Source organism: Rhea pennata, chromosome 2, assembly GCF_028389875.1.
Source record: "Rhea pennata isolate bPtePen1 chromosome 2, bPtePen1.pri, whole genome shotgun sequence".
Taxonomy (NCBI): Eukaryota; Metazoa; Chordata; class Aves; order Rheiformes; family Rheidae; genus Rhea; species Rhea pennata.
In genome coordinates this window covers 91524927-91537955 of record NC_084664.1, presented here as the reverse complement: position 1 = coordinate 91537955, position 13029 = coordinate 91524927, and the positions used below count along the sequence as shown (strand labels likewise).

At 37.9% G+C, this 13029-nt stretch overlaps 1 long non-coding RNA gene across 1 annotated transcript in view; it reads left to right on the top strand.

Annotated features, from left to right (window-relative positions):
* Positions 1 to 2094, top strand: part of LOC134136254 (uncharacterized) — a 215108-nt gene extending 213014 nt beyond the window's left edge. Inside the window, exon 7 of the long non-coding RNA XR_009957466.1 lies at positions 1926 to 2094. This is a non-coding gene — a long non-coding RNA (uncharacterized LOC134136254). The remainder of the gene's footprint in view (positions 1 to 1925) is intronic.
* Positions 2095 to 13029: the final 10935 nt, after the last annotated feature.

The following is a 13029-nucleotide window of genomic DNA, read 5'->3' as shown; positions in this document are numbered from 1 at the left end:
TTTCCATCTGATTTTAAGTGCGTGCTATGTAAGTGTATGTACAAATAAAAGGATGTCCTGGTATCCCTAAAATGACTGTACGCAGACAAGTTGCGGTACAATTTAGTGTTAAGGGCAATGAGAGTTTAGAAAGACCATGCTGTCTGAAGATGGACAAGGCATATAGTAACGTGAACGTATTTTTATGGGTTTAAAATAGAATATTAGAAGCATATTCCTACAAAATAGAACTGCAATATTAAGATATAGACATATATAGGTATCTGTTTCAATATCTTGTTAAGATTATAATATTTTTGATTTTTTTCAAAAATTTCCAACCCAGACACAAAATCTGGTTGGCTGTTCTTTTCTGTTGCATGTTAGGGTAAAAAACTTGCAGTTTGCACGTGGGACTTAGCAATGCTACAGGCAGGTATACAGTCACTTTGGATGTGAGGGTTGATTATAAACACTAGGGAGATTGAATTGTATTGAAAAACAGAAAATTCAACAAAACAATTGAATGAATTGTTAAAATTCTCTGAGAGGACTTCAGAATAGAGGTCTCTGAATGCATTCACACATGTGGGGAAGGAAACCTGAGGGCAAATGCATATTGCTGGGCCCTGGTCTAATTTCATGTAACACTACCGTGAAACTAAGCCTGCATTGCTGTAAAGTGCATGTTGACTTAGCGCATTCAGAATCGATTTAGAGCCCTTATTAGAATAAGCGCACTTGCACTGCTTTTGCAAAATGCAGCCCTTGTTAAATTGCACTGAATGATTTTAAGGATACTTCAGTAGCTGGAACTGGTAGTAGAGCCTAGCAGCGAATGTTTCAAAATTAATTTGAACGGATAAGAACAACCAGTCCATCTTGCAAATAATACTGGCATGAATGCTTTATTTAAGTTGTTCTTATAGTTAAAAGTAGTATCTTAGGACTTCTGAAATCTTTTCTAGTTTGTATTCAGCAGCACATTGTGGAAAGCTCACAAGTAGCTGCAAAACTAAGAGAAGAACAGTAATCAAAAGGAAGACACTTCAATATTCTCAGCTGAAAAGTTCTACTACATTACTATTCCCACTTTTAACCTTAAGCTCCACTTCCCAGTAGCGAAGTTCTGAATGTATTGTTTAAGGAACAATATCTGACACGATATTGACTACTTTATTTTGTTCACAAAGAAAGGGATTTCTTTGTTACTTCAGAAGGAAAAAAATATTCTGATATGCTAAGGAGTTCGAGGCAAAGGGAGATTTTTTTCTGCTAAGATAGATTTAGGAAAAAATAGAAGATAATTCTGTAGAAAACAATTTGTCATGATCTGTGTTGCTTGAGAAAAACCTCAGAAAATTCAAAGGTACACTCAAGGAAAAATTAATTTTAAATTTCAGTTGTGTTCCTAGTTTTCAGCTGAATTCATGTTGAATCTCTACATGTTTGTATGAGTGAATAGAGGTATGCTTACACTTAGAGGTCCAGAAGCTGGCATTGTGGATGTATTTTTCCATTTACTGCTCTTGCAAATCACAGAGTATTTGCAAATCAGTTCACAGGATTATGAATACTGAAGTATGCCACTGAGTTCATAAATTGAAATATTATATCAATACTTCTCTCTATATAGTTTTTCCTGACTGGTAGAATGGGTGTGAATTGCGTTATCAATGAGTGCTACAACAGGTAGCATCAACAACAGTTTGCATTATCAATTATTCTGGGTTTTTAAGATATCTTGAATATTACATAGATTTATGTTCTTATTTTAAAATGTCTGTAGTGGTCCTCTGTATACATTTCTGATTTTAAAATATACTTCACAAATAACAGCGCTTTCTCTTGTTGTCCATCTATCTACAAATGAAAAAGAAAGTGTGAATGTGTTAATTTTAGATGTCTAATTTTTTTCTTTTTTTTTTTTTTTTTTTTTTTTGCAGTTCAGTATGTTTACCCTGCACCCATTTGTTCATGACACCAATTTTCTGCTGGTGACAACCTATTCCATGAACAGTAGTTCCACTTAGTCTTAAGTACGGAAAAGAAGATACTACATTAGGTGAAATTAAACTTTAAAATCTGAACGAATTGTTCATTTTAGTCTCTGCTTCCTGTAAAAATTCCTTTAAAATAGTGGGATGCTACAATACACAGAAGTGAAAATGCATTTGATGATCCTGGGACAAGAAAAGGCAGGCATGGTACTGCAGCAGTTAAAGCACAGATGGGTGATGTGCTGCATAAGAAAGCTCTAAAGGAGATATCTATGCCACAGTTGCTATGTTCCAGATACAACAGCTTAAAAAATAATAATCTGAAACTCCTTTGGGTCAGTCTTTTTTTAAAAAGAAAAAAAAAAAAAAGGTCGTGATTAAGCCCAGAGTAATTTATTTTAATCAAATTATTGACCTGTGAGTTCTTAAAGGGAATTAAAAAAAAAAAAAAAAAAGTGAGTGAATGGGTAGTGAAATGTTGCCATACCTTTGGCCATAGCATGCTTGTAGGCATAAATGTAATAATGTTGTACCGTGCCATATACTGAAGAGGCAGAGTAGATGGGTACATCTGCTGACTATTTTTCTTTTTAATTTGGAGCCACCTGAAGGCAGTAACTAGCTGAATAATAACCCGGTCCCCATATGGCTTCCGTTCTTTCAGAGTAATAGCATGCAGAAAAAGAATCTACTTTTAGCTCTGGCTTCTGTTTGCTGCTTTGTGAGCCTGAGAACGCTTCCTGTCTGCTTGGAGATGGGAAGTGTAACCAAAGCAGACACAGAGGGGTGACACTTCTCATGCCCAGCGTTGGGCTTTCTGTACCACCTTGCAGATGCTGCAACTTGTACAAGTTGCTACATGGATGAAGAAGTAAAGAGCCAGAAAAAACTGGAGAGCCTTAGCACGATTTGCAGCTCACTTCTAGCTCTAATATTTTACTGTGTTTGCATCTCAGCATGCATTATATTGTATCTAAAATACATTTCCCATTTATAATACTTTACAGTCTATTATTGTAGAGAGCAGGTGAATATTTTCCTTACAATATATATAATTTTGAGAGTAATTAAAGGGGCACATTTTGAAATAAACAGTTTTGCTTTGGTCTAGAATTTATACCTAGACTTACTACATACATTTTCTGCATTTTTGCTTCTGTATCTCCCCTAGGTTTCCTTCCTGTCTGTGTTCTCTTATTTCCCCTCTAAATTGTAGATGTGAGGGGACAACCATTTTCATTGAAAATGGGCTCGCTTTGGGGATAATCAATGGCCATTTAAAACAAGGTCAGAAGTTCACAAGGATGTTGCCAAAAATCAGATTGCATGAAGTGTGGCTTTAGAAAAACAAAGCAAAATTAAATCCTCAACATCCTGCAATCTTGAGGTGGATAGTGCTAGGAGGAAGTGTCCCTTCTGCATGTTTTTCTCAGGAGATTCTGCTCTAGAGATCAACTCTTGCCCTGCCTCTGTTAAAATAGGGTTTGCAATACAAATTCACCCTTCATTCAAAGGGCAAGGTGACAAAAGGAAGACAAACACATTAAGGGACAACAGAGGGAGAATTTGTACATAGGCTGCATTTAGTATTGATACTGCTCACTGTAAACATGGGTTAGGATTGCAGATGGACAGGCACCATCAATATCAGCATTTTTACTACTAGCTGTCACCCTGTTGAATCAGTTAACTACTTCAGTGTGAGGATGTGAAGACAGGCAACTCTTTTGAAAGCACCTGAGAAGGAGAAGGTCACGTCGACTCTTTTTTTGCCTATCCGAGCAGATACCTGTGTCTGTACTGGAGATCAGCAGTCAAGTTTGCAGATTTTGAAGGTACACAGGCACCGAGCAGTTAGAGTTGGATTTTTGTGAGAAATTGTGCTGTTTTTTCCACTTGTAAAAACATGAAGTCTTGATACATACTTCACTGCCTATTCATCACATCTTTAGCTTAACAGTGCAACCCAAAATCTAGACGTCCCCTTTGACGTTTTGGAATTTAGATTTCTGACTTGCTGCATTCTGTGGTTAAGTAGAGCACAGGAAGAAATAACAGCTCACTAAAACTGTCGTTTCTCCTGACGTGCACTGTGACTCTCAATATATATGCGTGTCTGTACACTGTCCTTTGAACACTGCTTTAGGACTTTTTTTTTTTTTTTTTTTTTTTTTTTTAACACACACGCACACACACTCCCGCCCTCCCTCCACAAATGAGACTTCAGGCCCTGCAGAAGCTGATTTTCTGTTTCTGCATAAACATGAACAACAACTCAGAAGTTTCTACAATGTTGTAAGTGTTAAGGCATTTAATTTGTGTGTATAGGTATTTGCAAATCTATTCATAGTTATTCTTAAATGAGAAGTATAAAGGCTTGATATTGTGCTTTGGACTTCTTTCTATTTCTCTACCTGCTTTTTCCAAGGCCATTATAACTGTTAATACTTCATCTCGTGAGAATTCTGGACAAGGCAATGCACTGGATACGGTGGGATATCTGGTTTTCTACATACTGTCCAGTAGGATGTTCCTGGCAGTGATACGATGAACCTGAGACATAGTTTGCTGTACAGAAATAACAGTAATTATAGTGCTATTCCATGCTTAAGATTACATCAGAAGGAGGTCTGGTTTGACAGAAAGGTTGTGTCTATATGAGGGAATTAGACGTGGCTGTGTTTGTTCTTTGGCAGTGAGGCCACAGAAGGGCCCGTTTCCACACTCCAGAAGGTGGCTACATCTACACTACCTTATGGGACTGATCCCCCAGCCTGTGGTTTTCCCCTGTGGCACTAAGGAGAGTGCTGGCTAGCCTACGCCAAAAACTATTGTAATACTCTAACTGTAGAGACAATTACATTTTACTGCCTGGGATTGTTTCCTGGCAGTTCAATTTACTGATATAGAAGGGGCCAGGGAGGGCTGCCTGGTTGTGTGTGCTCAGTTATCATGTTCGTCGAGGATCAGCACGTCCAATCGATGCGTTTCATGCAGCCGGGTTCTCATTTTGTCTTAGCACTGCCAAAGACTTTATTACGGCTTTGCATTAACATGATACCCAAGTTACTTTGGCGTATCTCGTGAAAAATGGGAGAAGAGGCCTTAAGCAATCACGTAACACAGGCCGCTGTGGCTGAGGTGCTGTGATGGTGGAAGTGAATGGACTTGCCGTTCCCTCGAGCTATTCCTTGCCCTGCCTTAAAGATTTCAGGGATGATGGTGAGTTTTCACCATACGATACAGCGCGTTTCTGCAGCGCGCCCTGAGTGCGTGCCTGATGTCTGCACTGCCCATTTGTAGGGAAGGCCTGTAGTATCTGCGCAAGATTTTGGGGCCGTTGGCATTAAGTGATAGTGACAGGTCACGTGACTGTTAAGGCAGCGACCCAGCAGAGGCGGTGCGTGTGCATCTTCAGCGTTAACGCGATCGACATCCGCTCACCAGAAGGGTGGCCAGGCCTTTCCTTAGGAAACATATGCCAAAACTATTATCAGCGACTACGTCATGGCCTGCAGCAAGCTGGACAGGATGTTAATGAGGAGGGAATTGTGGAAGAGAGACTCCAAGTGCATCCCGTATTATCAAAACAGAATGCTGAATAAACAGATTATTTCCATTACTGTGCCCTGTCAGCAGTCCTGGCATTTTGATCTTGATCAGGTTTATGCTGTTTTATTTTATTTTATTTTTCATTACTTGATACGGAATTTCTTCTTCTTCTTCTTCTTCTTCTTCTTCTTTTTTTTTTTTTTTAAGCATAAAAAAATAAATAAATGAAGGCACACATCTGGGAGGCTATAAAAGACCCTGTGGACCCAGGACAGCCCATTATTTCTCCTTGATGAAGAAATCTCTGGTGCATCCTGTGATGTCTGTGACAGTGTGTAATGAGGCACTCCACTGTGTCAAACCCGGAGTTGCACTTCTGTCTTATCTGCTGCAATAATAAGACTTTTTGAACTACTGAACTCAGTAGAAGTTATAGGTGTAAAGAAAATGGTTTGTATTTTGCAACTATTTACAACAGGTAGAGACCAAGGAATTCAAAACAGTTAATTTTTTGTTTTTGGACCACGTATCAGAACCTGAACTTAGAAAATGTCAGTGATCCCAGCAATGCCTGGTACTTGTTTTTATTTTCATGTTTGGCAATTTTATATAGAAATTTCTGTAGAATTTTTGGCAACCAGCTCTACAGTCCTCAACTGGCGGTTCAATATTTTATTGCTAATTATGCTTCTGCGTGTTCTTCTTTTACTTTTTCTACTGGTCCTTCCCAGCCTCCCTGAAAGTTTCCCTGAGTACCAAGAATGAGATACAAAAAATATCTTCTGAAACATGAGACTCATTCAGTGGATGACTGTATATGTACAGTAGTGACTGCTAAGACCATCCTCTGTATTCTCTGATACAACAGGAGAGTACTGCAAGGAATATTTTCAAAGGAGTATCAATACAAAAATGCTGGTTATTGACATCATTTCTGCAGAAGGCGGCGAACAGTTCATTGCATACAAGATGGACAAAAGAAGTATCTTTGGAAATAACAGCTCTCCCTTTAAAATTTTGTGTGTGTTAGAAAGCAAGATATTAAAACAATATCAAGCCTCGTGTTTTTTTCTGAAATGCCAACTGTTAAGAGGTTGCATTTTTACAGATTGGTAAGAAATTCATCATTAACGTTAGTTTGATGTTTCTTGAGATATTAGGTTGGTTCTCCATAAAATCAATTAAACATGGCCAGTGTCGCAGCCAGTTTGTCTTCTCATTACTTCTCCACTGCGCTGTCTTCACTAGATAATTACTGCAGCTTTTCCCCTACATCATAGCTGGTGTGCAGTAACTAACATGAGGTAAGCTGGAGTTGTAATATGAGCTGTCAGGGTGACCTGGCTCCTGGTTTCTTGGCAAAGTATTTACAAAGTCCCTTGTCTTTGTTACAGTTTTACCAAAAGTCAGCTAATACATCCTAAGAATAGCCCTCATATAAATTACCTCCGCCCTGACCGGGAGATAGCCGCTCTCCGGGTGCGGCGAGGGCTGCCGTGCTGCAGCCGTCCTAGCCTTGGCCCCGCAGCCAGCGAAGGTGCAAATCTGTGCCGCTCTCTGCTAGCAAGGGGTGTTTCCTGCCGCAGAACCTGCCAGACAGCTGTCAGATGGCAGTGACTGTCACTTGCTATCAGTCAGAGCTTCACTTGAGGAAACTAGCTGTGGGTAAAGAGTTTTATACTCATCTGCTTTTTTTTTTTTTTTTTTTTCCCCAGGCTATCTAAACATTTTTTGTTTTTTAGGTTTCTGTTTGCAGAAAAATGCCTCTAAATAGCTATTTAAGAACGTGAGAAGCTGATCTATTTATTTATATTACCATAGTGTCTTTTCAGATTACCCAGCTGAGGATTCTAATGAGATTGAAGAGGAGAATACTGAAAATACTGTTTGTGAGAGCTTGTGCACCAGAACACTATGGGTTAAAATCATCTTAATTAGTTATTAGCTCACTTGCAGAATGCAGCTCTCAGTAAATAAAGTGGATTTAGTTTCCTTAAGTGCAACACAACAGACTTCTTATAGGAATGCAATTTTATAAGGCCAAAAGAAAATAAGTAGAGGTTTTAGGTCTTTTAAAGTTTGGGTAGAAACAATTTTCTGCACTACAGTTTAGCTGTGGCCATCACGTTTAACAGTTGTTACTGCTAGCCCCTGCTAGTTTCATGTGTGATGATGCAGCATCAGCCAAAAAACTTCAGCAGTGTTGTGAAAATAAAATAATTTTTCTTGGTTTCGTTAAGAAAATAAGAATTGAGAGTTTAGTTTATTATTGTAAACCAAGATCCATAACCTGAAACAGTCCAAGATAGTACTATAGCTTCCAGCTTAAAATCAAGGCCTGTCAGGTGGTATCACATCCACTCCCCTTTCTGCTTTATTTGACCCAAGAGGAAATTTGTTGAAATGCTTGCTAACCTTTACTGAACAGGAGTACTAACTTAATAAATATGATTTTTCCCTAGGGAACTTTACTGTCTGGTTTAAGTTTGGGCAAAGTTTCCCCCTTGACATTTTTCTACCCATGTTGTGAGTCTTCCAAGGAGCACAACAGTAGCTCTCAAGGAGACAGATTTTATTGGTGTTCCTCTGGAAGAAGCATAATATTTGTTGACCATAGCCTTAGCAAAAAAATTATACTTACGTATAAGCCAGTGAGAAATACAGCTTTTAACTTGTTGGAATTTGCAAGGGGAATCTCATAAACCTTACAAATTTCTACTATCTCGTTCTTTATAGTGAAAAGGTAAAGTTGTAGGCAGTGGATAGGAAACAGTTTATTTTGCTTTTCTTTAACACATCCTGCCAGTAAACTTGCATTGACTTCAGGTCATGCGATAAAATAAATGAATAAAAGATGAATGAGTAAAAGTTTTTTACAGAAGGGGAGCTGACTTGCTACTTATCTTCTCATCCTAATCTAGGGGATGACATCCTCTAGTTAGAGACTTAACTTCAGTGAGTGCAACTTGAATGACAGGATATTGTAATTAAAAACAAACAAACAAACAAAAAAAAAAAAACAGGTTTTGTCTTTGTCTCTCTCATCTTTGTCTCCTTGCTCAGAATGAAATCCAGAGCAGTCAGACTGAATGCATGCTAGAGGCTTGATTTTCTCCTTTACGTAGGTACTCCTCAACCAGAAGAAATCCCATACTGAAATAATAAATGTGCCCTACAACCCAGAGCATGGCATTATGTTATTTGTTTACTACATTTTTCTTCTTTTTTTTTTTTCCACTGCCAGACATGAAGATTTATTTGTGCTTGCTTTTTTGCTCTGTCAAAACTGAAGTATGTTAGTGTTTCTTTGCCCCTAAAAAGCTCTTTTCTTGATAGAACTCTTCCACTTTTTAATCGGCCCACTACTGCCTGAGTCACTATAAATAAACGTCTAACTTCATGGATATATACTAGAAATACAATTGATAGCTTATTTAATAGACTTGTAGGCCCTAAGTAAATAAACACAGCTGCATAAATAAATGGGGTGAAAATCCAACAGCAATTTGAAGACATGTTGAACTGGCTGCTGCTAAGTTTTCTTGTTTTTAAAGCCAATGATTTGAGATGTATACACATATACATACATACGTGTGTGTGCAAACACACACAGAGACGTGTGTATTACAGAACAACTGAATGGTTTTTTTGATTGGAAAACTGCATGCTAATTGTCACAGGAAACAATAGTTATCAACATAAAGCCATTTGTCAAAAAATTTTTATGTCAATTTTATATTGTATTCTGATTTAACCCTGCATTCTTATGTGTACACCACATTATTTTGCTCATTACTGCTTAACTGTCATGGAAGCAGTACTAATTCTTGAACCATTATTAGATAGATTTTTGATAGATTTATAGAGAACAGGTCATTATTACGTAGATAAACTAATTGCTGTGATTTTAATAAAGGAAAGAGAAATAGAGTTAGTATGTTACATTTTAGCATTTTAAATCATTCCTTTGACTTGCATAGAACAGGGTTCATTCTTCTGGGCCAGAGAACTTAATTCTTACTACACAGAACAAATAAAGACCCTGAAAATTCAAAGCTTCTCTTGAAATCAAAATTACATGGAATATTAATGTTTAAAATAATTAGGAAACTGGAAAGGCAAAGACTGTTGGTTTCCTTGGTGTAGCATTCTGTGACATCAAATATATCAGGACTGAAAGGTTTTTTCCTATGCTTCTTTCTTAATAGGGTTACTCTGGAGGTTATAGCAATGTTGTAGCTCAGGTTAACAAAGTATGGGATGATCCCCAATTGCTTTTACTTCGGTATAAAGAAATTAGGGGATTCTAATTGGTCATCTGCATAAGCATTGGTTGTTTTAACTTGAGATATTTTCTCCTTCACAGCCTTTTCTAGCCGCTGACTTCAGGGTGTAAACAGAAAGCTTCAACTAACAAGTTCTGACTAATATATTTTAGCAGTCTGATTTGCACCATCCAGTACAGATTTTCTTGCATGCTAAACTGGGTTAGAATACTTTTCTCACCATGCTAAAATTTTGATCAGTTTAAGATGTGTAAAAGAATACACTGCATTATCCACATGAGACCTCTCGTGTGTGCTAGCTGAGGCACGGTAACAGTGTCCTCCAAAATGTCAGTAGGCAAAGCCTGTGGCTGCACTTCGCGTATACTTTGTACAGATGAAGAAGGACCTTTAACTCCCATCCTTGCATGCTCAGCCTGATGATACTGGCGGATCAGCCTGCCTTCCTACTGATTCCCAGTCTAATGAATAATTTTGTTCATGCTGTGTGAGATAGAAGATGAACTGAGCCTGTTCTTTAGGGCCTGTGTCGTCGGTTCTGCAGTGCTGGCAAGCGGAAAGTAGTGAAGCTGCGTCTGGTGTCAGTAGCCTTAGCCGCCGTGGCTGAAGGTCCCTTGGCTCAGAAGAAGGTGCAGCTTGTAAGAAGTCACGTGGGCTTATTCTCTAACTCATTTTCATGTGTAGAAAACAAGTTTAAAACCAAAGGATTCATAGTCACTTGGCACAGACATAAGTGGTTATACCAGTTGTAAAGCTGCGGAGAGTTGATGTTTTTTGTGCCTCACACCACAGTTTAACAGAGTAAATGGCATTATTCTAGTTCATGCATGTATTTGAGATGTAACTGTCCTGACCTAGGCTTAAATGAGAAAACGATTGTGTCCACCTGCAGAAAGGTACCGTTAAAAAATTTTCCTGGAAAATGGCTCTGAGCTTATGGTGTCTTGGTAACTGTATTATTCATAATGTGTGGTCCGGGTTCTTTAATTACACGTGCATAGCGGGTCAGTTATATTTACTGTGAAACAGCATACCACTATGTGTATTACACACAGATTTTGTGTTCTTGAATATATTTGATAGTTATGTATTGTTCATTATTTTGTGGCAATTTTACATGGATATATAAGTGCTAATACTTAAGACTAAGGTTCATTTTTTACAGAGGTATTTCCTCCTCCCCCCCCCTTCCTTTGAATGGTACTTAAAGGACTGTATAATTATGTGGTGACACAAAACAGACATTAAAAAAAAATCAAGCAGAAGATGACACTGGTTCATAGCAAGGGCTAATTATGCATCTGAGCGCTGGATCTTGGCAGTAAAATACCTTAAGCCCTGAGGGGATTTTTGTAGCTGTTGTTGATTTATAATATTTGATATACTAAGAAGAAAGAATCCTGCCTACAAAAGTGTATGTAATGCTGATGGCCTTTACAGATCAAACTGCAACATATGTTAAGATCTGAAAATGGGGACATTTTGATCAATACCAGCGAAAAGGCAGTATTTTTGAATAGCAGTAATAACCAATCAAACAAGAGCAACAGCAACTGAACAAAAATTTCTGCCTGTTATCCATACTGGTGAATACACTTGCTGCTCATAGAACATTATTTACATGACTTTTACTAACAGTGAACATCACATCTTGCTCTGGTTCTAGAGGAAGAAACTAGTTTTGGTAAGGGACTCGTCAGACAGTTCTGATTTCCAGCTCTGAAGGAAATACTCTTTTAAACACAAATAATCTGTTGAACTGGATTGTTAAGAAATTTTAGTCAGTTAGTTGCCTTTGGCTTTTTCCATTATGCTGAGCTAATCAGTTAATATTAGGAGAGAAAAGAAATAGATATAAATATGCAATAGACAGCAAATAAGTAGAAGACTTATTTGTAGTCTGCTGTGACTGGAAGATATTACAGAAATAGTGAAGTGGTAGCACTTTGGTGTTTTCTACAGAACAATTATTTAAAATCTTAGAGGAGCAAAACCAAAGGATATATGAGTCAGTGATAAGCCATATGGTTACTCATATGTCTGAGATACCATCCTGACCCTAGAGAAGATCCAGTAATTTGAGCAGAGCCCTTTTAAATAATAGATAATAACAATACAGTTTTAAGTGGCTGGTCAGTGCTTTGAGAAAGCCAATGTGTAACATAGGTAAAGTGTCAGTGAAAATGTAATGTGGCAAATCTGTATAATATTCTTAAACCTTCATGTAAGCATTGCATCAAATGGTCTGTTCTTTCCTGTTCTACTCTATCTATAACCAGGACCATGGTTTTATTTATTTATTTATTTTTATTATTTTATTGGCAGGATTAAGCAATAAATTTCTAGTAAGTTTTTACACATTTTGTGAAAGCGTAGGGTAATTAAAACAAAAATGCAAGTAATATCATTCATCCCGGAGAAGAGGAGGCTCAGGGAGTATCTTATCTATGTGCATAAATGGGGGGACGGAGGGATGTAACGAAGATGAAGCCAGTGGCTGTCACTAGTGCTCAGTGACAGGACGAGAGGCAATGGGCACACATTGAAGCACAGGAAGGTCCACTTAAACAGAAGATTTTTTCTTTCCTTTTTTTTTTTCTTTTTTTTTTTTTTTTTTTAATACTGTAAAGGTGGTCAAACAGTGAAGCCAGTTGGCCAGAGAGGTTGTGGAGTCTCCATCCTTGTTGATCTTCAAAACCCAGCTGAACATGGTCCTGGGCAACCTGCTGTAGGTGACCCTGCTGTGAGCAGGGGGTTAGACTGGACGATCTCCAGAGGTCCCTGCCAGCCTCAGCCATTCTGTGAAGCTGTGAATGCTTCCTAAACACAGATGGATTTTAACGCATGCTGAAGTTGAAGCATGTGTCAAGGTGCATAGTTGAATGGAGTCTGTAATGTGTAATTTGTAATTCTATACATATATGAATTCACTGAGCAAATAAAATGAGCAATTTTTGAAGTTGCTTGAAAAATACACATTTCACAAGTAGTTGAAAATGCACTGTTGTAAGTGCAGAATAGAAAAACAATCCTAACTTTGAAGTAATCTTAACCTGAATGTTGTACTTGTATGTAGGTACCTACTAACTGTAAGTTAAATATGTAACCAACTTATTTCATCTCAACAGTTACAGTTAAAGATCTTGCTTTACTCTTCACTGTTCTGTATTTTTAAACTGCAGATTAATGACCTGAAATGGAGAGATACAGTT